Source organism: Pongo abelii, chromosome 21 (genome assembly GCF_028885655.2).
Source record: "Pongo abelii isolate AG06213 chromosome 21, NHGRI_mPonAbe1-v2.0_pri, whole genome shotgun sequence".
NCBI classification, from domain to species: Eukaryota; Metazoa; Chordata; class Mammalia; order Primates; family Hominidae; genus Pongo; species Pongo abelii.
The window spans coordinates 40,722,915-40,747,901 of NC_072006.2; the positions used below are offsets into that span (position 1 = coordinate 40,722,915).

Below are 24,987 nucleotides of genomic sequence, written 5' to 3' on the forward strand. Positions count from 1 at the left end.
AACTGTAAAATTTTCTATTTTTTCCTAGTATTTGTCTAGCTTTTCGAGACTGGGTCTCTCTGTTGCTCAGGCTGGAGTGCAGTGGTGTGATCATAGGTCCCTGCAGCCTAGAACTCCCGGGCTCAAGGAATTCTCCCACCTCAGCCTCCTGAGCAGCTGCTACTACAGACCTGTGCCACCAAACCTGACTAATTTTTTATTTTTTGTAGAGAGAGGGTCTCGCTATGTTGCCCAGGCTGGTGTCAAGCTCCTAGGCTCAAGCAATCCTCCCACCTTGGCCTCCCAAAGTGGTGAGATTACAAGTGTGAGCCACCATGCCTGGACTTAATTTTTTAATTTTTGTGGTTTTTCTTTTTTGAGACAGAGTTTCACTCTTGTTGCCCATGCTGGAGTGCAATGGCACGATCTCATCTCACAGCAACCTCCCAGGTTCAAGCGATTCTCCTGCCTCAGCCTCCCGAGTAGCTGGGATCACAGGCAGCCACCACCACGCCTGGACAACTTTTTGTATTTTTAGTAGAGAGGGGGTTTCACCATGTTGGCCAGGCCAGTCTCAAACTCCTGACATAGGTGATCCACCTGCCTTGGCCTCCCAAAGTGCTGGGATTACAGGCATGTGCCACCGCACCTAGCCAATTTTTAAATTTTTGGTAGAGATGGGGTCTCACTTTGTTGCCTGGGCTGGCCTCAGACTCTTGGCCTCAAGTGATCCTCCTGCCTCAGCCTCCCAAGTAGCTAAGACTACAAACGCATACCACCACACCTGACAGAGTCCTTTTTTTTAATTCTTCCAAAGGCTAGCACTTTTAAAACATTAGAAATTCCATTTATTTTCTGAAAATTTTTGTGTTTCCTTATCTTTCTGGCAGCATTAGACCCTATAAGAGAATCAAAATGAACCTTAAACTTTTTTTTTTGAGATGCAGTTTCAGTCTGTCACCCAGAATGGAGTGCAGTGGTGTGATCTCAGTTCACTGCAACCTCCACCTCCCAAGTTCAAGTGATTTTCCTGCCTCAGCTCCCCAAGTAGCTGGGATTACAGGCACGTACCACCATGCTCAGCTAATTTTGTATTTTTAGTAGAGCTGGGGTTTCACCATGTTGGTCAGGCTGGCCTTGAACTCCTGACCTTAGGTGATCTACCCACCTCTGCCTCCCAAAGTGCTGGGATTACAGGCGTGAGCCACAGCAACCAGCCTAGATCTTAAAATTTAAGAGACATTATAATTTAATTTGATATACTATGGTGGTAGAAAAACATTTCAAACTCATATAGACACAGAGACTTGGAAGCTTCAGTTCTACAATCTCATTCATACATCAAGTTAAACCAAAAAACACAAAAACTCACTGATCCACATCTCAGTGGGCTTTCTCCTTTCAGTGTTTCCTTAAGTGACTTGAGATCACAAACATACAAAATAACACCCAAAAAAACTAACAAATCATTTCCTGTCATCTCTCTCTAGATAAAAAACAGACCCCCCACCGTCCTGATGGAGATAAACTAAGAGATCATAAAATCATTGTTGCCAGCTATGAGAAACAGCTTGGACAAGAGCCAGAAACAAAACAGAGAATCAGGCCAGCCGCAGTGGCTCACACCTGTAATCCCAGCACTTTGGGAGGCCGAGGCAGGCAGATCACATGAGGTCAGGAGTTCGAGACTAGCCTGGCCAACATGGTGAAACCTCATCTCCACTAAACATACAAAAATTAGCCAGGTGTGGTGGCGCACACCTGTAGTCCCAGCTACTCAGGAGGCTGAGGCAGGAGAATCACTTGAACCCGGGAGGTGGAGACTACAGTGAGCTGAGATCGTGCCACTGCACTCCAGCCTGGGCAACAGAGTGAGACGCCGTCTCAAAAAAAGAAAAGAGGCTGGGGCGGGAGGATCACTGGAAACCAGAAGTTCAAGGCTACACTGAGCTATGATCACGACACTGCACACCAGCCTGGGTGACAGAGGGAGACTCTGTCTCTAAAAGTATATAAATAAATAAATAAACAAAAAAGGAAAGATAGACAGATGGGGGAAAACACCAGAGTCCGTGAAAGTATTTTTTTGTTGTTGTTGTTGTTTTTTGAGACAAAGTCTCACTCTGTCACCCAGGATGGAGTGCAGTGGTATGATCTCGGTTCACTGCAATCTCCACCTCCTGGGTTCAAGCGATTCTGCTGCCTCAGCCTCCAGACTAGCTGGGATTACAGGCACACACCACCACACCCAGCTAACTTTTATATTTTTAGTAGAGACTGGGTTTCACCCTGTTGGCCAGGCTGGTCTTGAACTTCTTACCTCAGGTGATCTACTCACCTCGTCCTCCCAAAGTGCTGAGACTACAGGCATGAGCCACCACGCCTGGCCTTACTATATTGTTTTTTGGTGGTATTGTTATTTTTATTGGGTTTTTTCTTTTTTTGAGATAGAGTTTCGCTCTTGTTGCCCAGGCTGGAGTGCAATGGCGCAATCTCGGCTCACTGCAACCTCCACCTCCTGGGTTTAAGCGATTCTCCTGCCTCAGCCTCCTGAGTAGCTGGGATTACAGGCATGCACCACCATGCCTGGCTAATTTTGTATTTTAAGTAGAGACGGGGTTTCACCATGTTGATTAGACTGGTCTCGAACTCCCAACCTCAGGTGATCTGCCTGCCTCGGTCTCCCAAAGTGCTGGGATTACAGGCATGAGCCACTGCGCCGCTCATTTTTTTTTTTTTTTCTGTAGAGGCAGTCTCCCTATGTTGCCCAAACTGGTCTCAAATTCCTGGGCTCAAGTGATCCTCCGCCTCGTGATATTTTCTATCTGAAGTTGGTTGAATCCATGGATGCAGAACCTGCAGATATGAAGGGACAACTGTAGTCAGAAAGAAAAGCAAATTAAAAATAAGAAGCCACTTTATGCCCATCAGATTGTCAAAATTTGGAGAGAAGGATGATACCATTGGAAAAGATGCAGAGAATCCTAAGGCATGGGCGATGGGAGGACAGACTGGTGCACCAGCACAGGACAGCAACCATGCAGCACCTGTGAGCAAGCAAATCCCTTCCGATGCAGCAACTCCACACTTGGAAACTTATACCAGAGGAATTGTGCATAGGCCCACAAGGGGCAGGAACAGTTCACTGAGGCAGCACTGACAGTAGCAGGGAACTGGAAGGAACCTACGTATCTATCAAGAAGAAAATCAGCAAGTGAAACGTGATGAACGCATACTGTGGATACCATGCAGGACTCAATGTCCACTCCTCAACAGTGCTGCGTATCAAAAGCCATATGAGGGAGAAAAGACATGGGATGAGAATATCGCCCAAGAACTTCAGTGTAATTTTAAAACATGCAGACTTAACCACTGCAGAATTGCCCAAGGGACTCTACATACATAGCCAAGGACCCATTCAAAACCCTCAAGAGTAGATTCCTAGGGCGGGGTGGGGCTTAGAGGTGGTGCCTGGGGACATATTGATGGCCTTGTGTCCTGAATGCAGTGTGTCATATGCAAGTGAGGAGGACAAGGAAGAGATGGGGCCATCCTGACTGGGAAGAGAGAAAGAGTGAACTTCTATAAGATAGTACCCGAAATTAACAGGGTCCTACCTGATGAATAAACCTCAATAAGGACAAGCATGGATGGAGAAAGGACACAAGAACTGATTGAGGTTTATCTGGAATTCAGGAGGAACCCTGGTCATCACCCTTAACTGATGAAAAAACAAAGCCAATCACCCAGGCGCAGTGGCTCACGCCTGTACTCCCAGCACTTTGGGAGGCCAAGGCGGGCAGATCACCTGAGGTCGGGAGTTCGAGACCAGCCTGACCAACATGGAGAAACCCTGTCTCTACTAAAAATACAAAATAAGCCGGGCATGGTGGTGCATGCCTGTAATCTCAGCTACTGGGGAGGCTGAGGCAGGAGAATCGCTTGATCCTGGGAGGTGAAGGTTGCAGTGAGCAGAGATCGCGCCACTGCACTCCAGCCTGGGCAACAGGGCGAAACTCTATCTCAAAAAAAGAACAAAGCCAAACTGAAGGAGGAACTTTGCCCGTGGTCTCAGGGCTAGAGAATGGGGGCAAGGTAAGGAGAAGAATGTGGAGACAGATGGGACGCGCCGCAAATGCCCAGCGATCTTTTTTTTTTTTTTTGAGACAGGGTCTATCTTTGTCTCCCGGAATGGAGTACAATGGTGCAATCATGGCTCACTGCAGCCTTGACCCCCTGGGCTCAAGCAATCCTCCTGCCTCAGCCCCCACAAGTAACTGTGACTACATGTGTGCGCTATCACACCTGGCTAATTCTTGTATTTTTTGTAGACACGGGGTTTCATCATGTTGCCCAGGCTGGCATACAATATTTTTAATCATTCTGTGCACAATACAAAGTTTTGACTGTGACCCGTCACATGTGGTGAATTATGGAATATTCCACTCGTGGCGTCATGTTGGTGCTCAAAACGTTTCAAATTTTGGAGCATTTCAGACTTTGGATTTTCAGATCAGGGATGTTCAACATGTATATAGTAACAGAACACACAGGATTTGCTGGCAACTGAAGCCCCATTCAATAAATATAATGGTGTAAAAGCAAATACGAGAACTGCACCCAAGCAAATAACAGCAACTAAAAAGCAAGCCACAATGCAAAAAATATACTGAGGGAATTCCTACTCAGCACCTGCAGCAAGAGTCAACAAAATCCGGCACAAAGCCACAAAACCCATTCCTGCCAGATATGATGTTGCCACACTTCACCACTAGGGGACAACGAAGGTCACCCAACGAAATTTGGGCCGCGATGCTCAGAATTCCTGGCCCTGTCTGCTTTCCCAGACAACGGATTGCCTCTTTGGCAACTGTAAGTTCCCCCAAGCTGCAAGACGCTAGAAAGCAATCTCAAGGGACCAGCAGCCCCAGGCCTATGAAGCCCTCAAGAGCCTAAATCAGCCTGGGGTGCCCAAGGGCCCCACTTTGCACCATTCTCTTCCATCCACAATATGGGCATGTTATAAGACGGTAAGGAAGGCTGGCCATGGTGGCTCACAACTGTAATCCCAGCACTTTGGGAAGCTGGGGCGGGCGGATCACTTGAGGTCATGAGTTCCAGACCAGCTTGGCCAATGTGGTGAAATCCCGTCTCTACTAAAAATACAAAAATTAGTTGAGCGTGGTAGCAGGCTCCTGTAATCCCAGCTACTAGGGAGGCTGAGACAAGACAATCACTTGAACCTGGGAGGCGGAGGTTGCAGTGAGTGGAGTGCCCGGGCAACAGAGCAAGACTCAGTCTCAAAAAAAAAAAAGGCCAGGCGCAGTGGTGCATGTCTGTAATCCCAGCACTTTTGGGAGGCTAAGGCGGGTGGATCGCCTAAGGTCAGGAGTTCAAGATCAGCCTGACTAACATGGTGAAACCCCGTCTCTACTAAATACAAAAAATTAGCCAGATGTGGTAGCCTATGCCTGTAATCCCAGCTAATTGGGAGGCTGAGGCAGAAGAATCGCTTGAACCCGGGAGGCGGAGGTTGCAGTGAGCCGAGACCATGCCATTGCACTGGACAACAAAAGCAAAACTCCGTCTCAAAAAAAAAAGACGGCAGGGAAGCTGCAGAATAGGCCAGGCACGGCGGCTCATAGCTGCAATGCCCACAGTTTGGGAGACCAAGGTAGGCGGATCACTTGAGGGCAGGAGTTCAAGACCAGTTTGGGCAACATGGCAAGACCCTATCTCTACAAAAAATACAAAAATTTATCTGACATGGAGGTGCATGCCTGTAGTCCCAGCTACTAAGTAGGCTAAAGTGGGAGAATCATCTGAGTCTGGGAGGTCCAGGCTGCAGTGAGCTGAGACTGTGCCACTGCAGTCCATCCTGGGTGACAGAGCGAGACTGTGTCTCAAAAAAACTACAACAACAAAAATTAAAATTAAAATTAAATTGCAAAAGGCATTTTTTAGAAAGGGAGAAAAGGGGTGAGTCATATGCCAGCAAACTGGATATCATCCCCACTTAACAGATGAGAAAACAGAGGCTCAAAGAGGCAATGCAACCTATCCAGGCTCAATCATACCGCTAGGGAACATCAGAACCAGATTCAAAGACAGGTGGGTCAGACCCTTGTCACTGGGACCCTGTACCCCCAGCCCCAGACATATCTGTGAGAAGAGATAAAGAGGTAAGGAGAGTATCTGAGGGAGCGAGGGAATATGAGGAAATGACTTCCTCCCGCAGAGACCCTCCATGCCTTCCCCAAGTGGTCCACGAAGGCCGTCCCAGTTCTCTGAGCCACAATACTTGAGGATGGGTGTCAGGCCTTCACTTGGCTCCCCTTCCTAGCAGGACCCCCAGAGCTACAGAGTCAGTTTATTCATTCGGCAAGGGCTCCTAAGTCTCATTCAGACATTTCCACCTTCAGTTCTCAAGTGTGACTTGATTTTCTCCCCATGTGGGCCCCTACCTTCACCCAACCCCTCTTCAAACTCTGGAAAGCTCTAAGCCAGAATCCTACTCAAGTCACCAGACTTGGCATACTGTTCCCACTGGGCCCAGAACCCCTTTATCTGAGCTTTAAACTTTATTTATGTGGAGCACTGTGATTTTCACTTTTTTTTTTCTAAATAAAGATGGAGTCTTGCCACGTTGCTGGGGCTGGTCTCAAACTCCTAGCCTCAAGTGATCCTCCGACCTCAGCCTCCTGAGTTGCTGGGATTACAGGCAGCCACCACTGTGCTCCGCTGTGATAGTCTTTTTAAAAAAATTGAAGCATGGGCCGGGCGCCGTGGCTCACGCCTGTAATCCCAGCACTTTGGTAGGCCAAGGCAGGCAATCCCTTAAGCTCAGGAGTTCAAGACAAGCCTGGGCAACATGGTGAAACTCTACTCTCCAAAAGGACAAAAACAGGCCGGGCGCGGTGGCTCACGCCTGTAATCCTAGCACTTTGGGAAGCCAAGGCAGGTGGATCACGAGCTCAGGAGATCAAGACCATCCCGGCTAACACAGTGAAACCCTGTCTCTACTAAAAATATAAAAAATTAGCCAGGCGTTGTGACGAGCGCCTGTAGTCCCAGCTACTCAGGAGGCTGAGGCAGGAGAATGGCATGAACCTGGGAGGCAGAGCTTGCAGTGAGCCGAGATCACGCCACTGCACCCCAGCCTGGGCAACAGAGAAAGACTCCGTCTCAAAAAAAAAACAAAGAAAACCTGAAGCATGATTTATGTACGGAAAAATGCATAAATTTCAAGCATGCAACTACATGACCCGCAATGGCCTCTTAATTGGCCTTCCTGACCCTCCCCTCCACCCTCCACAGGGCCATTTCAGGTTGCGCATTCCAAGGCCGTCTGACCACATCACTACCCTGGCCAAAAACCTCCAATAGTTTCTCCTGCTCTAAGGATGGAGACCCTCAGAAACAGAATCATAAGCACTCCTCACCTTTGAGAACAAAAAATGAGGCTGGGCGTGGTGGCTCACACTTGGGAGGCCAAGGCGGGCAGATAATTTGGGGTCAGGAGTTGGGAGACCAGCCTAGCCAATATGGTGAAACCCCATCTCTACTAAAAATACAAAAATTAGCCGAGGATGCTGGCGCGTGCCTGTAATCCCAGCTACTCAGGAGGCTGAGACAGGACAATCACTTGAACCCGGGAGGCACAGGTGGCAATGAGCCAAAATCACCACTGCACCCCAGCCTGGATGACAGAGCAAGACTCCGTCTCAAAAAAAAAAAAACCTGGCATGTTAGTGCATGCCTGTAGTCCCAGCTACTTGGGAGGCTGAGGCAGAATTCCTTGAGCCTGGGAGGTTGAGGCTGTAGTGTGCGGTGATCGCACCACTAAACTCCAGCCTGGGCAACAGAGACTGTGTCAAAACTAAAAATAATTTTTTAAAAACAAGAAAACCTGGCCAGCCACAGTGGCTCACGCCTGTAATCTCAGCACTTTGGGAGGCTGAGGCAGGCAGATCACCTGAGGTCAGGGGTTTGAGACCAGCCTGGCCAACATGGTGAAACCCTGTCTCTACTAAAAATACAAAAATTAGCTGGGTGTGGTGGCATGCACCTGTAATCCTGGCTACTTGGGAGGCTGAGGCATGAGAATCATTTGAACCCAGGAGGCAGAGGCTGCAGTGAGCCAAGATTGCACCACTACACTTCAGCCTGGGTGACAGAGCGAGACTCTGTCTCAAAAAAAATAAATAAATAATAGGAAAAAAAAAAAGAGCTGGGCGCGGTGGCTCATGCCTGTAATCCCAGCACTTTGGGAGGCTGAGGCGGATGAATCACAAGGTCAGGAGTTCGACACCAGCCTGGCCAACATGGTGAAACCCCATCTCTACTAAAAATACAAAAAATTAGCCAGGCGTGGTGGCACGCACCTGTAATCCCAGCTACTCGGGAGGCTGAGGCAGGAGAATCACTTGAGCCTGGGAGGCAGAGGTTGCAGTGAGCCCAGATCCCACCACTGCATTCCAGCTCTGACAACAGAGTAAGAATCCTTCTCAAAAAAAGAAAAAAAAAAAAAAGAAAACCCATATAATGTGCCCACCCCATTGGCATAATAAAATTAGTTTTGGCAAATGTTCCTTTATGCCCCTCTTTAAGTCAAGCCCTTCTCCCATCCCTCAACCCAGGAAACCACTGATTTACTTTCTATAAATTTATTTGGCTTTTCTAGAATTTTATATGAATGGGTCATACAATATTTATTATTTTGTGTCTGGCTTCTTTTGCTTAGCATAATATTTGTGAGACTGGCCTGTTATTGTGTGCAACTATAGTTTTGATTGCCGAGAAATATTCCACTGTATAGACAGAATACAACCGATTTACTCTTCTACCAGTTGATAAACATTTGGGTTGCTTATAGTTTGGGGCCATTATCAATAAGGCTATTATGAATATTCATATACAAATATTTTGCATGGACATATGCTTTGTCCTCAACCAAAAAGGACAGATTTCTCTTTGGTGCTTCCTGCCATTCCATGCAAAACATAAATATTCTCTGTTAATTTGACTTACTACAGAAATTAGTCTTTCTCATATGAAATACACACACACGGCCGGGCACAGTGGCTCACACCTGTAATCCCAACACTTCGGGAAGCCAAGGCGGGTGGATCACCTGAGGTCAGGAGTTCGAGACCAGCCTGGCCAACATGGTGAAACCCTGTCTCTACCAAAAATACAAAATTAGCTGGGTGTGGTGGCGCATGCCTGTAATCCCAGCATACTTGGGAGGCTGAGGCAGGAGAATTGCTTGAACCCGGGAGGCGGAGGTTGCAGTGAGCCGAGATTGCGCCACTGCACTCCAGCCTGGGCAACCCAAGAGTGAAACTCAGTCTCGAAAAAAAAAAAATACACACACACTTTTTTTTTTTTTTTTTTTTTTTTTCGAGACAGAGTCTCACTCTGCCATCCAGGCTGGAGTGCAATGGCGCGATCTCGGCTCACTGCAATTTCCACATCCCGGGCTCAAGCGATTCTCCTGCTTCAGCCTCCAGAGTAGCTAGGATTACAGGCGCGCACCACGATGCCCGGCTACATACACACTGATTTGTGAAACACATCAGACCGGCCAGGCATGGTGGCTTATGCCTGTAGTCCCAGCACTTTGGGAGGCTAAGGTGGGTAGGCTGCTTGAGCTCAGGAGTTTGAGACAATCCTGGGCAACATGGTGAAACCCCATCACTACAAAAAATACAAAAATTAGCCAGGCATGGTACAATGCGCTTGTCACCCCAGCTACTCAGGAAGCTGAGGCAGGAGACATTAGTTGCGGTGAGCTGAGATTGAGCCACTGCACTCCAGCCTAAGTGACAAAGTGAAACCCTGTCTCAAAAAATAAATTAATTTTTAAAAAGAAACACATCGGAGAATTATAGGAAGTCATCAAATGTGACCAGTGAAGGTGTTTTTTCTGTAACTTTCCCTACTGCTTGCCAAGCCATCGGCAGGGCAGGGCAGGAGCATTTTGTTGCTTCTCTCATGACAGCCTCAAGAAGAGACAGGGCTGCTACCCACTTCCCAGATGGGAAGTTAAGCTCGGGGAAGGTGGGGATGACCCAAGGTACACCCACCTCAGAGCTCGCCGAAGTCAAGATACATCCCAGGGCAGGGGCCTGAGGAACTGGCTCCACCACTGACTTGCTGTGAGCTCTGCCTGGGCCTCAGTTTGATAATTCCCTGAGAATCACAAATCTCTGATATTCTTCTGGAAAAGTCCTGACTTCAAATATTCTGCTCCTGACAGGTGTGATGGCTCCTGCCTGTAATCCTAGCTCCTCAGGAGGCTGAGGCACGAGAATCACTTGAGCTCAGGAGTTCAAGACCAGCCTGGACAACATAGGAAGACTCATCTCAAAAAATATATATATATATATTCTCCCACCAATCATCACAATGTCCAGGAAATGCCAACAGTAGTCCCAGCTACTCCTGCGGCTGAGGCAGGAGGATTGCTTGAGCCCAGGAGGCGGAGGCTGCAGTGAGCCTTGATCACGCCACTGCACTCCAGCCTGGGTGACAGAGTCAGACCCTGTCTTTACTAAATAAATAAAATATTTCACCCAACCACAGTAGATAGCTGGAACAAGAAAGCCAGCCTGAAATTAGCCGGGCATGATGGTACACACCTGTAAACCCAGCTACTCGGGAGGCTGAAGTGAGAATCTCTTGAACCTGGGAGATAGAGGTTACAGTGAGCTGAGATCGCACCACTGCACTCCAGCCTGGGTGACACAGTGAGACCCCGTCTCAAAAAAAAAAAAAGCCAGCATGGGAAGCCAGGTGGGAAATTTTCCTAGCTAACTGCCTCCATATCCCTCTTACTAAATTACTCTGGGCTTAACCAAGGAAGACAGTTAGAGCCTGACCCTTGAGGGGCGAAAGAAACAAAGATAACAAAAGCAGCCATTAAATGGCTCTGCAGGAGGCAGAGGGAGAGAAGTGTTTTTGCTCCAGAGAGGAAAGGGGAGAGGGAAGGAGGGCTGGGAAACGGACTGAAGAGGAGACCAGAGCCAGGAGCTGGATGGTGACAGGAGGCTGGGTACTGGTGGGCCAAGTCAAACCCTGCAAAGCTAGGGCCCAGAGGATGCCCAAGGATGGAGAACATGGAAACTGACCTCGTGTTTCTGTCAAGTGTGCCTTTCGTCTCACCCTCCAGCACTAAAGAGCTCAATTCACTTGTGTTACCAAGGTTTGGTGACTGCAGAGTCTAAGGGGAGCCTGGCAGAGATGAAGGGGAAAGACTGAACAGTGGGAACTATCAACTTAGTCCATTTTGTGCTTCTATGACAGAATACCTGAGACTGGTAACTTATAATGAACAGAATTTTATTTGGCTCACAGTTTTGGAAAGTGGGAAGTCCAAGATCAAGGAACTGCATCTGGTGAGGGCCTTCTTGCTGCCTCATCACATGGTGGAAGGCCTCACATGGTGAGAGAGTACACAGGAGAGAAGGCGAGAGAGTGCTGAACTCACATTTTATCAGGAATCCACTCCTGTGGTAACGGCATTAATCCACTCATGAGGGCAGAGCCTCTTAGAGGTCCCATCTCTCAACACTATTGCATTGGGGATTAAGTTTACAACACATGAACTTTGCTCATGGGTCACATTCAAGCCATAGCAACTACACAGCACCAGGGTAAGCTGTAGGCACGCAGGCCCCAGAGGCCAAGATGATGGAGAATGGGAACTTCTAGGAATCTACAGGCATCGGGGGAAGGGCTGAGGACTTCCTCAGAGTACGGAATAAAATTTCAGCTGGTCTTATCAAGATCCAGAGCAGGAAGACCAAGTTGACAAAGATCACTTAGATGAATCCAAAATGAATGAGGATATAGGAGGTGGAGAAATACCAGAGAACACACCTTCAGGGAGGGACAGGGCAGTTGGGACGGGCATAAGAGCACGGGCTCGAGAGTCAAGATTGTGTGGGTCTAAGATACTATTTCCTACTAAAGCAGGATATTTTATAATTTTAAAAAGGTCATTCCATCAGAAACAGGTAAAGTTTTAAACATATATGGAAACAGCAGAGCACCAAAATACAGGAAACACAGGCTGACAGAAATGAAGGGAGGAAACAACTCAACAGTCATAGTTGGACTTCAATTGCCACTTTCAATAATGAATAGAACAAGTAGGCAGAAGATCAATAGGGAAACAGAAGACTTGAACACACCACAACACTATCAACCACCCAGACCTAACACTGATCTACAGAACACTGCACCCTACACCACCTAGACCTAACACCCATCTACAGAACACCGCACCCTACACCACCTAGAGCTAACACCCGTCTACAGAACACCGCACCCTACAACCACAGAATACAACACTACCCACCACCTAGACCTAACACCCGTCTACAGAACACGGCACCCTACAACCACAGAATACACATTCTTTCTTCTTTTTTCATTTTTTTGAGATGGGATCTTGCTCTGTCGACCAGGCTGGAGTGGAGAAGCGTGATCACAGCTCACTGCAGCCTCAACTTCCCAGGCTCAGGTGATCTCCCACCTCAGCCTCCCAAGTAGCTTGAAGTATAGGCATGCCCCACCCAAGCTAATTTTTTTATTTTTTGTAGAGATGGGGTCTCACTATGTTGCCCAGGTTGGTCTCCAACTCCTGGGCTAAAGGGATCCTCCCACCTGAGCCTCCCAAAGTGTCGGGATTACAGGCGTAAGCCACCATGCCAGGGCCACATTATTCTTAAGTGGACATGGAACATTCTCCAGGAAAGACCATAAGCTAGGCCATAAAACAAACCTCAATTAATTTAAAAGGACTCAAATAATACAAAGTGTGTTCTCTGAGGACACTATAATGAAATTAGAAATTTGGGAAACATGGGAAACTCACAAGTATGTGAAATATGCGGAAATTAAACAACATACTCTAAATAATGAAAGATTAGAAGACAAAATCCAAAGGGGAATTAGAAAATATTATGACATGAATAAAAAGGCTTAAAACTTATGAAATGCAGCTAAAGCAGTGCTTGAAGGAAAATTCATAGCTATCAATGCCTTTTTATTCCTTTGAGACAGTGTCTTGCTTTATTGCCCACACTGGAGAGCAGTCATGCAATCAGGGCTCACTGCAGCCTCACACCCCTGGGCTCAAACAATCCTCCCACCTCAGCCTTTGGAATGGCTGAAACTACAGGCACAAGCCACTACAACTGGCTTAATTTTTTATTTTTTGTAGGGACGGGGTCTTGTTACATTGCCCAGGCTGGTCTCAAATCCCTGAGCTCAAGTGACCCATGTCTCAGCTTCCCAAAGTGCTGGTATTACAGATTATGAGCCACCATGCCTGGCCATATGTGCCTATTTTTTTTAATTATTTTTTATTTATTAATTTTTTTTTGAGACAGAGTCTTGCTCTGTCGCCCAGGCTGGAGTGCAATGGCGAAGCCTCAGCTCACTGCAACCTCTGCCTCTCAGGTTTAAGCGATTCTCCTGCCTCAGCCTCCTGAGTAGCTGGGATTACAGGCATGTGCTACCACGCCCGGCTAATTTTCTATTTTTAGAGGCAGGGTTTCACTATGTTGGCCAGGCTGGTCTTGAACTCCGGACCTCAGGTGATCCGACCAACCTCAGCTTCCCAAAATGCTGGGATTACAGGCATGAGCCACCGCACCCAGCCCATATGTGCCTATTTAAAAAAAAAATGAAGATTGTAAATTGGGCGCGGTGGCTCACGCCTGTAATCCCAGCACTTTGGGAGGCTGAGGCAGGCGGATCACGAGGTCAGGAGATTGAGACCATCCTGGCTAACACAGTGAAACCCCGTCTCTACTAAAAATACAAAAAATTAGCCAGGCATGGTGGCAGGTGCCTGTAGTCCCAGCTACTTGGGAGGCTGAGGCAGGAGAATGGCGGGAACAACAGCGGCAGAACTTGCAGTGAGCCTAGATTGCACTACTGCACTCCAGCCTAGGGGACAGAGCTAGACTGTCTCAAAAGAAAAGAAAAAAGTAAATAAATAAATATAGATTGTAAATCAATAATCTAACCTTCCACTTTAAGATACCAGAAAAATTAGAAAAGAAGAGCAAAAGGGGGAGTAAGCAAGAGGAAAGAAACAATAAATGCTGGGGCAGAAATGAATGAAATAGAGAACAGAAAAACAATAGAAAAAATTGATAAAACCAAAAGTTGGTTCTTTGAAAAAAGTCAAAGCAACTGACAAACCCTCAGCTAGACTGACCAAGAAAAAAAGAAAAAAGACTTGAAATTACTAGAGTCAGAAATGGAGAAGATAATATTACCATTAACCTTTCAGGAATAAAATCCTACCTCCTCCAATGACCAGTTTTATAACCTCAGGTGTTACTTAGCCCCTCTCTGCCTCCCTTATCTCTATTCTTTAATCCCAACACTTTGGCAGGCCAAGGCAGGTGGATCACTTGAGCACAGGAGTTCAAGACCAGCCTGGGCAACACAGCGAAACCATGTCTCTGCTAAAAATGCAAAAATTAGCTAGGTGTGGTGGCAGGCGCCTGTAATCTCAGCTACTCAGGAGGCTAAGACATGAGAATCACGGGAACCCGGGAGGCGGATGTTGCAGTGAACAGAGATCACGCCACAGCGAGACTCTGTCTCAGAAAAAGAAAAAAGAAAAAAAAGTAGTGGACTCCTAGATCCTATGAAGGCTGAAACCCAGACCCGACAAGAGATCAGAACTTTATTATCCAAAGAATATGAAGGTCCTGGACAGATGAACACCAGGCACAGGAGAGGGAGAAGACAGCAACAACAGAAGGGTTACACAGAAATTCATGGACTCAGTGTTGAGGATGTCCAGACCCTTAGTCTTCTTCCTCCACTCAGCTTGGGAACACTGTCAGCAAGGCACAGAGCCCACTCAGGCCTTCATGCCGCACTAGATCCCAGGGCCCCAGACCTTCCAGTACAATGGAAAAATGAGACTATCAGGGCATAGTTCTCACCAAAGAAATTCCAGGCCAGGCACAGTGGCTCACACCTGTAATCCCAACATTTTGGGAGGCTAAGGCAGGCGGATCACCTGAGGTCAGGAATTTGAAACCAGGCTGGGCAACATGGTGGAACGCCATCTCTACTAAAAATACAGAAATTGGTTGGGTGCAGTGGCTCACGCCTGTAATCCCAACACTTCGGGAGGCCGAGGTGGGCGGATCACTTGAGGTCAGGAGTTCGACACCAGCCTGGCTAACATGGTGAAACCCCATCTCTACTAAAAATACAAAAAATTAGCTGGGCGTGGTAGCCTGTGCCTATAATCCCAGCTACTCAGGAGGCTGAGGCAGGAGAATCGCTTAAACCAGGAGGCAGACGTTGTGGTGAGAGTCAAGATCATGCCACTATACTCCAGCCTGGGCAACAGAGCAAGACTTCATCTCAAAAAAAAAAGTAAGTTTTATTTTAGTGTCAAAATCATGGTATGCAGATACTACTGTATGAAAAAAGAAAAAATAAATCAGAATAAAAGACAAGAAATTCCAATTTCCAAAGGGCCAGAAGAGACAAGTTATAACCATTTATTCTAAAAGGTTATGGCTTATCTTTGCCAACATATTCATCCTAACGGTTGAAAGCAGATCCAGGTTTCATGGGACCTGAACCTTCTATAATTTTTGGAGCCCCCATTTAGAAAAATAATGTTAAATTAAATATACAAAATTTGACACAAACGTGTTTATTCAAAATGAGAAAAGGAAAAGAAATTATAGCAAATGATAAATTTAAATTATAAATTTAAATTATAAATTTTTTTTTTTTTTTTTTTGAGACGGAGTCTCGCTCTGTCCCCCAGGCTGGAGTGCAGTGGCGCGATCTTGGCTTACTGCAAGATCTCCTGACCTCGTGATCTACCCGTCTCGGCCTCCCAAAGTTCTGGGATTACAGCCGTGAGCCACCACGCCTAGCCAAAATTATAAATTTTTAAAAGTTGACAAATCTCACATCACAAAATCCAGATAGATAACATAGTATTTTAATTATTTGAATGCCTGGAACATTTCTCTTTTTCCTTTTTTATTTTTGTTTTTTGTTTTGTTTTGTTTGAGACGAAGTTTCACTCTTGTCGCCCAGGCTGGTGTGCAGTGGCATGATTTCTGCTCACTGCAACCTCCGCCTCCCGGGTTCAAGTGATTCTCCTGCCTCAGCCTTCCTAATAGCTGGGATTACAGGCATGTGCCACCAAGCCCAGTTAATTTTTGTATTTTTAGTAGAGACGAGGTTTCACATGTTGGCCAGGCTGATATTGAACACCTGACCTCAGGTGATCCGCTCGCCTTGGCCTCCCAAAGTGCTGGGATTACAGGCGTGAGCCACCGCGCCTGGCCTTTTTTTTCTTGAGACAGAGTCTTGCTCTGTCGCCCAGGCTGGAGTGCCAGTGGCATGATCTCAGCTCACTGCAGCCTCTGCCTCCCAGGTTCAAGCAATTCTCATGCCTCAGCCTCCCGAGTAGCTGGGACTACAGGCGTGCACCACCACGCTCAGCTAATTTTAGTAAAGATGGAGTTTTCCCATGTTGTGATCTGCCCGCCTCAGTCTCCCAAAATGAGGTGTGAGCCACGGTGCCTGGCCTTCCTACTTTTTGGGGCACACTTTTTTATTGTCTTTCATATGACAGTGGTTCTACACTATCATTTTACATCGAGAAAATAAAGATAATTCAGTGTTTCTTCTCAAGTACCTTCCTGGTAGAATAAAACTCCCTCCCCTTTTTTTTTGGTTTTGCTCTGTTGCCCAGGCTTGAGTGTAGTGGCATAATCATGGCTCACTGCAGCCTTGACCTCTTGGGCTCAAACAGTTTTCCTGCCATCACGACGTCAGGAGATCAAGACCATCCTGGCCAACATGGTGAAACCCCATCTCTACTAAAATACACGAAATTAGCCAGGCATGGTGGTGTGCACCTGTAGTCCCAGCTACTCAGGAGGCTGAGGCAGGGGAATCTCTTGAACCTGGGAGACGGAAGTTGCAGTGAGCCGGGATCGCGCCACTGCACTCCAGCCTCACGATAGAGCAAGACTCCGTCTCAAAAAAAAAATAAGAAAACAATTCTCCTGTCTTAGCCTCCTGAGTAGCTGGGACCACAGGTGGGCACCACCATGCCTGGCCTTTTTTTTATTTTTTATTTTTTTGAGATGGTGTCTAGCTCTGCTGCCCAGGCTGGAATGCAGTGGTGCGATCTCGGTTCACTGCAGCGTCCGCCTCCCAGGTTCAAAGTGATTCTCCTGCCTCAGCCTCCCGAGTAGCTGGGAGTACAGGCACCCGCCACCACGCCTAGCTAATTTTTGTATTTTTAGTATAGACGGGGTTTCACTGTGTTGGCCAGGATGGTCTCAATCTCCTGACCTCGTGATCCACCTGCCTTGGCCTCCCAAAGTACTGGGATTACAGGCATAAGCCACCACACCTGGCCTATGCCTGGCTAATTTTTAAATTTTTTTGTAGAGACGGAATTTCACCATGTTGCCCAGGCTGATCAAAATCCAAACTCCTGGGCTCAAGCGATCTTCCTGCCTCAGACTTTTTTTGCATCTGGCCAAGGGTTGAGTTTGGAATAAGTTTACTTTGGGTTTATCTATTTATGCGGTTTGCAGTCACTTCCATGAGCAGTTCAAATATAGATAACTGTCCTGATACAGGAAAGGCTGCCATGCACAAAGTTGCAGGAGCAGAGGTGGGATCATGATATATAGGTGTCCTATAAGTCTGTACCAGAAGTACATACGTAAAGTAAGACAAGTGAGGTTTAAAATGATCATAGTTAGAAGCTAGTCTAAGGAAAATTCTTTCAAACATTAAAACTATAAAAATGGAAATGGAGGCCCAGCACTGTGGCTCATGCCTGTAATACCAGCACTTTGGGAAGCCGAGGCGGACGGATCACCTGACGTCAGGAGTTCAAGATCAGCCTGACCAACACGGCGAAACCCCGTCTCTACTAAAAATACAAAAATCAGCAAGGCGTGGGGGCGCACGCCTGCAGTCCCAGCTACTCGGGAGGCTGAGGCAGGAGAACTGCTTGAACCTGGGAGGCAGAGGTTGCAGTGAGCCAAGATTGTACCACTGCACTCCAGCCTGGGTAACAGAGCAAGACTCCACCTCAAAAAAAAAAAAAAAGTTGTCTTAACTGATTATGATTACAATTAAAATTTCTTAATTTTGTAAATTTTATAAAAACATGACTCCTCCTAGGGCTTTGGAAGAGAATATGAGCAACTAGGATCCTTAAAGGGCGCACTTCATTTGCTTTATGGGAGATATCCGTTTCCACTACAGAAATGTCAGCCTTCCCGAGCCAAAATCTGTCTTTTCATTCTCTAAGTGTAGTAGTATCAAGGTAGCTCTCCTTGGGTTATACCATGAAAAATAATGTGAGAACTCAACACCTTGGAAAAGCCATGAAGAAGGGAAAGATAAGGCTGGTCACGGTGGCTCATGCCTGTAATCCCAGCACTTTGGGAGGCCGAGGTGGGTGGATCACTTGAAGTCAGGAGCTCGAGACCAGCCTGGCCAACATGGTGAAACCCCCTATTTCTACTAAAAATACAAGAATTAGCTGGGCATGGTGGCAGGCACCTGTAATCCCAGCTACTCGGGAGGCTGAGGCAGAAGAATTGCTTGAACACGGGAGGCGGAGGCTGCAGTGAGCTGAGATTGTGTCACTGCACTCTAGCTTGGGTGACAGAGTGAGACTCGATCTTAAAAAAAAAAAAAAAAAAAAAGGGAAAGATAAGAAATGGTGTGCAGTGGCCAGGCGCGATGGCTCACGCCTGTAATCCCAGCACTTTGGGAGGCCAAGACGGGTGGATCACAAGGTCAGGAGATCGAGACCATCCTTGCTAACACAGAGAAATCCCGTCTCTACTAAAAATACAAAAAATTAGCCGGATGTAGTGGTGGGCGTCTGTAGCCTCAGCTACTCGGGAGGCTGAGGCAGGAGAATGGCATGAACCTGGGAGGCAGAGCTTGCAGTGAGCTGAGATCACGCCACTGCACTCTAGCCTGGGCAACAGAGCGAGACTCCGTCTCAAAAAAAAAAAAAAAAAAAAAAAATTGCTAACACTTGCTGTGGCTGTGGACTGGGTAAGACAAGCTCACCAACACCGCAAATGCTGGCACGTGAGGACTTTGGCAATCTGCTTTAACAATATTCACCCATTCAGAGAATCTATTTCAGGAAATTCTCACAACTGTAGAGATGTTTATGTAGAAAGTATTAAATACAGCACTGTTGAAAACTGAGGAAAAATAAGTAAGAGAGAGCAACAGGGAAGACAGTATCTCTCAGGACCCCCGTGGACATCTACAGGCACTTATCTGATGGTGAAAAAGAAAGAAAGAATATACACCTAATTGTCCTCACTGCTAATGCTGAAGGAAGGGCTCAGGGAAGGGGTCTTCACTTTTTCTTTGTGTGCCTCTCAACGGTTTAACTTCCCATTCTGAATATGGTGTATTTGCTCTTGTAATTTAAACAATATTCCAAGAGGTAAGAAAATTCTCACATATAAAAAGGATGAAAGCATGCAAATGGAATCTGATCCTCTTCCATCCTAATGCCCTGACCCTAGTAAAAAGAATGAAGAAAATACGCTCATTAAGCTCCCTGGCCACACAATGGCCAACTTGGACCTGCTGATTTCTACTGCTGTGATTGAGGATGCCATACCCAGCTGTTTCCAGGTGCGAGCACAGACTCCCAATCTTCCAACGAAGACTATGTGTCAATGAGCAGTAATATTTTATAAGTAATCTTTTCTGAACAGTAGGTCTCAAGAGTGGGCTTAAAATATTCAGTACACTATTCTGTAAACAGATGTGCTGTTATCCAGGCTTTGTTGTTCCATTTCTAGAGCACAGGAAGATTAATTTAGGATCTTTTTTATTTTTTTGAGAAACAGTTTCACTCTTGTTGCCCAGGATGCAGTGCAATGGCGTGATCTTGGCTCACTGCAACCTCCGCCTCCAAGGTTCAAGTGATTCTCCTGCCTCAGCCTCCTGAGTAGCTGGGTTACAGGCATGCGCCACCACGCCCAGCTAGTTTTGTATTTTTAGTAGAGATGGGGTTTCTCCATGTTGGTCAGGCTGGTCTCGACCTCCCAACCTCAAGTGATCCACCCACCTTGGCCTCCCAAGATGCTAGGATTACAGGCATGAGACACTGCGCCTAGCCTTAGGATCATTCTTAAGGGCTCTAGGATTTTTGGAATAGTGAATGAGCACTGGCTTCAACTTAAAGTCACCAGCTACATTAGCCCCTAACAAGAGAGTCAGCCTATCCTTTTTTTTTTTTTTGGACGGAGTCTTGCTCTGTTGCCCAGGCTGGAGTGCAGTGGTGCGATCTCAGCTTACTGCAACCTCCGCCTCCTGGGTTCAAGCGATTCTCCTGCCTCAGCCTCCTGAGTAGCTGGAATTACAGGCGCATGCCACCACACCCGGCTAATTTTTTCGTATTTTTAGTAGAGATGGGGTTTCACCACGTTGGTCAGACTGGTCTCAAACTCCTGACCTTGCGATATGACTGCCTCAGCCTCCCAAAGCACTGGGATTAGAGGCATGAGCCACTGTGCCTGGTGGAGTCAACCTATCCTTTTGAGGCATTGACTTCTCTCTAGCTATGAAAGTCCTAGATGGTGGCCAGGCACAGTGGCTCACACCTGTAATCCCAGCACTTTGGGAGGCCAAGACGGGAGGATCACAAGGTCAGGAGATCGAGACCATCCTGGCTAACACGGTGAAACCCTGTCTCTACTAAAAAATACAAAAAATTAGCCAGGTGTGGTGGTGGGCACCTGTAGTCCCAGCTACTTGGGAGGCTGAGGCAGGAGAATGGCGTGAACCTGGGAGGCAAAGCTTGCAGTGAGCCAAGATCCCGCCACTGCACTCCAGCCTGGGTGACAGAGTGAGACTCCATCTCAAAAAAAAAAAAAAGTCCTAGATGGCATCTTCTTCCAACAGAAGGCTTCTGTTTCAACTACATTGAAAAGCTGTTGTTTAGAGACATCATCCTCATCAATTATCTTAGTTAGATCTGTTTAACTTACTGCCGCTTCTTGACCGCGCGGTGGCTCACAGCTATAATCCCAGCACTTTGGGAAGCCAAGGCAGGCAGATCATGAGGTCAGGAGATGGAGACCATCCTGGCTAACACGGTGAAACCCCGTCTCTACTAAAAATACAAAAAATTAGCCGGGCGTGATGACGGGCGCCTGTAGTCCCAGCTACTCGGGAGGCTGAGGCAGGAGAATGGCGTGAACCCAGGAGGCGGAACTTGCAGTGAGCCAAGATCTCGCCACTGCACTCCAGCCTGGGCGACAGAGCAAGACTCCGTCTCAAAAAACAAAACAAAACAAAACAAAAAAACAACTTACCGCCACTTCTTCATCACACTTGCTGCTTCCCCCTGGACTTCCATGGAGTGCAAGGTGAGGACCAGTTATGGAGACTGTTTCCTTCCTTAAGCCTACTGAAGCCTGATAGCTTCCAACGTTTCTTCAGCAGCTTCCTCACCTCTCTCAGCCTTCAGAGAATTGAAGACAGGGTTTATGCTCTGGATTAGGCTTTGGTTTAAGGGAATGTTGTGGCTGGTCTGATCATCTATCTAGACCACTCAAATTTTCTCCGTATCAGCAATAAGGCTGTTCCCTTTCTTATTACTGCGTTCACTGGAATAGCACCTTTTTATTTATTTATTTTTGCATTTTGTTTTTGGTGTTTTTTTTTTCTTTTTAGTACAGATGGACTTTCACCATGTTGGCTAGGGTGGTCTCGAAATCCTGACCTCAAGTGATCCCGCCCACCTTGGACTCCCAAAGTGCTGAGGTTACAGGCATGAGCCACTGCGCCTGGCCAATTTTTGAGACAGGGTCTTATTCTTTCACGCAGGCTGGAGTACAGTGGCACAATTATACCTCACCGCAGCCTCAACCTCCTGGGCTCAAGCCTTCCTCCACCTCAGCCTCCCAAGTAGCTGGGACTACAGGCATTCGCCACCATGCCCAGCTGATTATTTTTTGTTGAGACGGGGTCTTGCTATGTTGCTCAGGCTGGCCTCAAACTCCTGGGTTCAAGAGACCTTCCCCCGCCTCAGCCTCCCGAAGTGTTGGGATTACAGGCATGAGCCTCCAGACCTAGCCAGATAGTTTTTGTTTGTTTGTTTTGAGACAGAGTCTTGCTCTGTCGCCCAGGCTGGAGTGCAGTGGCGTGATCTCAGTTCACTGCAACCTCTGCCTCCCAGGTTCAAGCAATTCTCCCACCTCAGCCTCCCCAGTTGCTGGGATTACAGGTGTGAGCCATCGCACCCAGCCAATAGTTCTTGAGTGAAATTAAAAGTGCTACTCCAGAGGCGGGGCATGGTGGCTCACACCTTTAATCCCAACACTTTGGGCGGCTGAGGCAGGAGGATCACTTGAGCCCAGGAGTTGGAGGCCAGCCTGGACAACATAGCGAGACCCCGTCTCTACTAAAAACTAAAAAAACAAAAAAAGGCCTATCTTGGCTTTCAACATGCCTTTCTCACTGAGCTTAATTATTTCTAGCTCTTGATGTGAAGTGAGAGATTTGCAAATCCTCCTTACACTTGAACACTTAGAGGCCACTGTAGGATTACTAATTGCAAACAGCAGGTTGGTGGAGCGATCAGAACACATACAATATTGATGGATTAAGCTTGCCGTCTCACACAGGCATCATTCATGACGCCCCAAAACTATTACAATAGTAACATCAAAGATTATTGATCGCAGATCACCATACTAGATATAATAATAACAAATTTTGAAATATTGCAAGAATTACCAAAATGTGGCACAGAGACACAGACTGAGCATCCTTTTGGAAAAATAATGCCGGTAGACTTTGCTCGACGCAGGGTTGCCAAAACCCCTTAATGTGTAAAAAATGCAGTACCTGCAAAGCGCAAAAAAGCAAGGCACAATGAAACAAGGGGTGTGCCTGTTTTCTTTGACTCTCACCAAAGCCTTGTATTTCCACAACATGAGAAAACGGAGGTTAAGAAGGTGTGGATGATTTTCCTAAATCACCTGGCTAGTAACCAAGTCCCAGGGCCACAGCCTTCCCACTACAAGGCACTGTCACCCAAAGCCTTCAGGATTAAGCTTGGATGTAGGTTTTCCAGCCATAGGCACACAGCCAGACACAGGCGGGCACTCAAATTAGTTACGTGAGTAAATACCCAACAACTAGGAGAAAGCTAGGCAAATTGTGGTTGACCAACAAGACACTGCAAGACTTTTCAGGAGGAAGATGTGGAATTCCACTTATCAACATTAGATGAAAATGCAGAACCTCACATAACAGCCACAAATCTCCCTAGATCTCAGAGGCGGGTCTCCATCCACTCGGCCTCAATTACCCAGAGCTGAGTCACCAACTATCCTCCCTCCAGTCTCTCCCCAGCTCTCCGCAGGAACCAGCTGAGGCTCTCTACTGGCCACACTGCCAAATCCAAATTCTTCATCCTGGCCTCCACAGCCCTTCCATCTCACCCAATCCAGTTGTTTCCGAACACTTTCACTCTCCCTGGCCTTTGCTGGACTCTTCCCTCTACCCCACAGAACCCCATCTTCTCCTTTATCCTGAGATGCAACTTGGCTCATATGGATTCTTAGTGAATGCTGGTGCCTTTCCCCAGTTCCATCAAAAAGGGAGCGGTGGCCAGGTGCAGTGGTTCACACTTGTAATCTCAGTACTTTGGGAAGCCGAGGCAGGTAGATCACCTAAGGTCAGGAGTTCAAAACCAGCCTGGCCAACATGGCGAAACCCCATCTCTACTGAAAATACAAAATTAGCCGGGCATGGTGGTGCATGCCTGTAATCCCAGATACTCAGGAGGCTGAGGCAGGAGAATCGCTTGAACCTGGGAGGCAGAGGTTGTAGTGAGACAAGATCTCGCCACTGCACTCTAGTCTGGGCAACAAGAGCAAAACTCTGTCTCAAAAAAAAAAAAAAAAGGAAGCGGCTTGCTTTTTTTTTTTTTTTTTTTTTTTTAAGGAAAGTGGATTTATTCATTTAAACCTATGTGATCACCAAGTTCACTAGAAACTGGCAGGATGAACCTGGAGCCTCATATCCAAGAGCCTCCGGTTTGAGTTTTTCTGGTACGGAGGCAGGGAACTGACTTAGATGACCTGGGCAGCCAGGTTGGTCTGGGCTTGGATACCTTTCCACCTCTCCTTCCTCTCCTAGTCTATCCCCTCCCTTCCAGGGGTCAGGACCCCAGACTCCTATTAGGCAAGTCTTTTCTTCCCTTAGCAACCCAGTTTCTTCAAACATTGGGAAAAAAGGTGGGAGGAGCTTCTTATCACAATATTTCTTTTTAATTTAGAAAGAGGGGGAGAAAGCTAGGCTCACACCTGTAATCCTAACACTTTGGGAGGTTGAGGCGGTGGATCACTTGAGGTCAGGAGTTCAAGATCAGCCTGGCCAACATGGCAAAAACTCAGTCTCTACTAAAAACACAAAAATTAGCTGGGCATGGTGGTGGGCGCCTTTAGTCCCAGCTACTCGGGAGGCTGAGGCAGGAGAATCGCTTGAACCTGGGAGGCAGAGGTTGCAGTGAGCTGAGAGCACATCACTGCACTCCAGGCTGGGCGACAGAACGAGACTCTGTCTCAAAAAAAAAAAAAAGAAAAAAAAAGAAAGTGGGGGAGAGAAAAATGACAATAACTCATCACTTGGAAAAAGTTTTCCCACTAAAGTTCTCACCAAGTATGTCCAAAGTCCCTCCTTGTTGGGACACCGTAAGCTGTCAATAAATATACCTTGGCCATGCCCCTACATTAGCGCGCACCAACTTACCCCATTCTAAGAGCCTGTGGTAGAGAGGTCTCAGAGTTGCTATAATGGGCCAGCTCCTGGTGAGGGGTATTTAGTTGTTTGCAATTTTCCCGAATGAACAGTTCTGCAAAGAACAAACTTCTATAAGCATTTATCTTTGTTGTACAGCTACTTCTAAAGACA

The 24,987-nt window shown here is 47.0% G+C and overlaps 1 long non-coding RNA gene across 3 annotated transcripts in view; it reads right to left on the reverse strand.

Moving 5' to 3' along the window:
* LOC103888795 (uncharacterized) overlaps positions 1 to 24,987 on the reverse strand; it is a 76,234-nt gene that overhangs the window by 49,463 nt on the left and 1,784 nt on the right. For all 3 annotated transcript variants that reach the window (XR_008517148.2, XR_008517151.2, XR_010138750.1), the window contains exon 2: positions 24,826 to 24,928. This is a non-coding gene — a long non-coding RNA (uncharacterized LOC103888795). The remainder of the gene's footprint in view (positions 1 to 24,825; positions 24,929 to 24,987) is intronic.